Source organism: Ceratina calcarata, unplaced genomic scaffold, assembly GCF_001652005.2.
Source record: "Ceratina calcarata isolate Rehan_Ccalc_2016 unplaced genomic scaffold, ASM165200v1 scaffold268, whole genome shotgun sequence".
NCBI classification, from domain to species: domain Eukaryota; kingdom Metazoa; phylum Arthropoda; class Insecta; order Hymenoptera; family Apidae; genus Ceratina; species Ceratina calcarata.
This window is the reverse complement of record NW_017148979.1, coordinates 30237-34309: the sequence shown is the minus strand read 5'-3', so window position 1 is coordinate 34309 and position 4073 is coordinate 30237. Positions and strand designations below refer to the sequence as shown.

The 4073-nt window shown below is 40.5% G+C and overlaps 1 long non-coding RNA gene across 1 annotated transcript; it reads left to right on the top strand.

Moving 5' to 3' along the window:
• Positions 1-38: 38 nt before the first annotated feature.
• On the top strand, positions 39-1644 carry LOC113464142 (uncharacterized). The gene is made up of 3 exons (XR_003388976.1): positions 39-304; positions 402-752; positions 1189-1644. It is a non-coding gene; the product is annotated as an uncharacterized LOC113464142 (long non-coding RNA).
• Positions 1645-4073: the final 2429 nt, after the last annotated feature.

Genomic DNA, 4073 nt, shown 5'->3' with positions numbered 1-4073 from the left:
TTTTATGAACATGTACAAAGTATGGCAAGCCGAGTTTGGTTTAGTGCAAAAAGGATTTTTCAAGGTTGTTCGGTCAGTCTAGTTAAATTCTCAAGTGAAATTAATAGATGTACATATGGTAGTCATTTTCTTACTTAACCTGTTACATGAATATTTTTTGCTACTTCCAGGCACTTGTAATACCATGTCTCTTCTCGATTTACCCTATGTTAAACCAGTCGTTTTCCAAACCATTCTACGCGAACAGATGAAATCAGACAGCACGTGCAGACACTTGAAAATGCCCGAGACTCGTAAAAACCAAGTACATACATACATATACTCCACCCTTTTTCCACGCGATGGCCAATTAAACCGAGAGCGAGTATTCTCACATTCCCGGAATTTTTCCCGTTTTCCAGTACATACCTACATACACACGTACATCTGAGGAGTCGACTGCATTGATTATCCCGGCGGAGGTCGTCAAGGCTCGTCATACGAGTTTTCTAATGCATCTGCTTCTAAGTAAATGCGCCTGAAACGAGGAGAGAGAAAGATGGAGGGGAAAAAAAAGAAACGTGTCCCCAGACGCGGAGTGGCTACGTTAGAAAACGTGTTCAAATGCACACGCGGCGGCGTCAGGTCTTTCCACCGTTCGTTAAAGTCGTCTCGCGACAGGCACACGAACAGCACGTAGAACAAATAGAATGCTGAGCGCCGAGCCCGGTGGACCTAATCAAATAGCCGGCGTACCTGTTTGTTAAAATAAGGTCAGACGACTACACCTTATTAAATGCAACCTTGCTCCGACCCAGTATTTCGAGACTACACCGCCGCCGTGGAAACGGCTGTTTTTCCTTCGATGCGCGCAGCCTGTTCTAGATCGAGGCTTTTTATAACATTCTTGTCTTCATGCTCTATATTCTTGAATGAGGATTTTTTCAGCGTCTTTCCACAGACAGGAATTATGATATATCGCAAATAAAAGTCTAGTTCCAAATTCTAGTCTAGTCTAAATGTCAAATAAAAGTCTAGTTCTTTTTTAGAAATAATTAAACGCCTTTACTCCTTTTGCACAGTTGGAAGCATTGAATAAAAAATGTTCCTGTCGTTTTACTTTCATTTCTTCATCGTTGAATATCATTCTCTCCGGCATGGCATTAAAGAGAAAAATGTTTCTTACTTAAGTCGCGTTCCATTTTCCAGCACGTGCCCGATAGACGTAGGCGGTAGTTAACGTTATGCGAATTTTTACGAGCCGCACTCGCCGCGTGCTCGTTGATAAACGTCGGAACGTGCCAATGAGCACACCATCACACGATTAGGCCGAAGGTGAGACAAGAGGAACGTCACCGTCGACGCCATTTCGCCATAAGTACGTGTACTGAAAAATGTAACATTCAACGTAAGGTTCACACGTGTATCTACTTGAAATTACAAAGAAGCTGCCATTAATTTAAAACTGAACAACTCAATTGTGATCATCACAAAATCATCACAAAATGATCAATCATCACAAAATGAGTTGAATTACATGAAGTCAAGTCCATCAACTCAAATGAAAGAAGATGAATGTCGTAACGCAATTCAAAAATAAAGGAAATAAGAAACTTTATATTTCTGAAACCATTAGTGGTACTACGTATGATGTTCACAAAAATGTTAAACATATCAAACGTCCATATAATATTATAGTATTTAATTAAATATTTATTAACGTATTCAACGATTTTATATACTTATTTATATTACAATAATTTCATAAAATTATTAATGCTTACGATTAATACTTTAGAAGCCGTACACGTTATGATACCACAAGCCTTGTTCATCACAACGTGATTTTCTGTTTCTTTATCATGCGAATTGCGATGCGTCATTGGAAATAGAAACGTGCACGTCGTAATCATATAGGAAATTCTTTGAACACTCTGCAGGCAAGTATGATCGAATCGAGTGGAAGTTACAATCGTGATTCGTAATTTTTGGTTTTACAGGAATGTTTGTTAAGTGAAGTATTGTGTACAGACACGAATGTGATTTTAGACGTTATTGTATAGTCAGTTAGTTAGCATAAATGTTTAATGCATTTAATTATTTTATTTGTTCAATCTCTTTCCAATTCAACAACTTAAATTTATCTAAAAAAATGCATATACTACAAATTAATATCAATATATATGTACAACATTTGATAATTAAATTTTCTTTAACCGAAATCAAAATTCCACGTACAAGGTGCCACTGGAATGAAATTTTCACGCAACGGAACACTGAAGGTACAAGCTACCTCTCAGGCGTGTACCTGTACAGATAAAGAAGCAAATAAAAAAAAGGGATAAGGGGAAAAGGTAGTCGTTCGACGGGTCGTCGTAACGCGAAGGAATTTTTTTAAATGGCTCCATCAGCGACGTAGGAGCGCGTTGATGGACAAGAAACTTAATCTCGAAGAAGAACGCGGCGTTATCTGGGGTTGAAGCCGCGCGACGACGACGTTGTGGCGCGGTATCTAACCCGGCTGAGACAACATTTGAGGAAACTTAGAACCTGAGTCTCGCAGGTAGACAGATATACGCTGTATGTTCAGAACCGCTCCTTCTCTGCTCTGGGAAAGTCAAACAGTCAAACAACCACGCGCACCGAGTGTTGACTCGCGGCATACATTTGGTAGGAACACTTCCCCTTCGCCTCTCGCGCAAGACAAACAACCTGTCGTGATAATGATACACCGGATAACAGCAGATAAAAATGCAACCGAGGCGTTGGGCCCTTGCGAAGACGGAGAAGGAGAGATGAATATTGGTACACAGCATTTATTCGCCGCACTGGCTGCTGGACGGTGTTTTGAAAAATTGGTTCAAGTTTCATCTCGAGCTCATCTGACACTTTGGTCGGCTCGGAGCAAGGATAAAAACTGCTTCATCAGAATTTTTATTCGTCGACCGGATACAGAATTAGGGGGTTAAAGTACGATTCTTTGATTAACCACAGAGTAAATTAGATTTTAATGCGATTTTGAATGGTATATTTATACTGTTTTTTAATTTGAGAGTCCTTTCCGATGCAAATGATTTCGAAGCAATGTATAAACCTCGAAATTATGCGTTAATTATCTCCGAGCGCGCATTATTCAAAAATGTGAAATTCAAAATTCATTAAGCACGAAAAGTGAGAGACAAATACATCAAGTAAGTTATGCACCTCGAGAAGTCCATTCTTAATATTTAACTGTAAATCCGAGTGTATTCGTGCCTCGTGTCCAACAGCTACGAGCCACGCATTTTTCCACAGACTCATACTAACCGCATCCTTGTTCACGAACGCCCCGGGCCTTTCCGAACCGATTTTCAGCGTGGGTGCACGCGAGCCTCGTGAGTTACCATCATGAGAGCCAGATCGAAGAAAGACACGAAGGGAGAGAAGCGAAGGCAGAGACGAATCATTCCCACAATTACGCAACCGCGTTCCCTATACCTCCGTCCTTCAGATTCGTCCTTAATGAAGGATAATCACGTTTAATTGACTGCCCTGAGGCGTTGCGTCGTGCCGCATCGACTTCACCCTGCGGCCCGGATCCTCTTACCAAGCGTTGGCAACAATTTCGTGGGACCAGGCACCGCGTCTCCGCTGCCGCACAATTAGTAGAGTTAGGTCAAAGAAAACGTTAACGACTTTCGGATTTCGGATCGCGGTTTCATCAAGCTTATAGCTTCGGGGATCGGTCCGTCAAGTGTTAATTTTTAGATTGAACGGACAGAGACTTTGGACCCGCGTGATTCAGAGGCACGAGTTTCTGATTTTAACCGACACAAATTTATACATTACGAGCATCTTTTTATTTCATGCCAACGAAGAAGGTTTGATTTATGTCCGAAACGATTTTCTTGGTCATTCTACAAACACCATTGATCTTTTTCTTTCACTTGATTGCTAACCATTTGTTAAACTACGAGCTTGTGCAGTAATACATTAAATACGAACTGAAGACATATCGATTTCTTACTGTCACGGAAACTCTGAATAATTCATAGATGACGTTCTTTTAAATAAGAGGATCAATTTTTTTTCGATAATGTAGTTACTTACTAAAA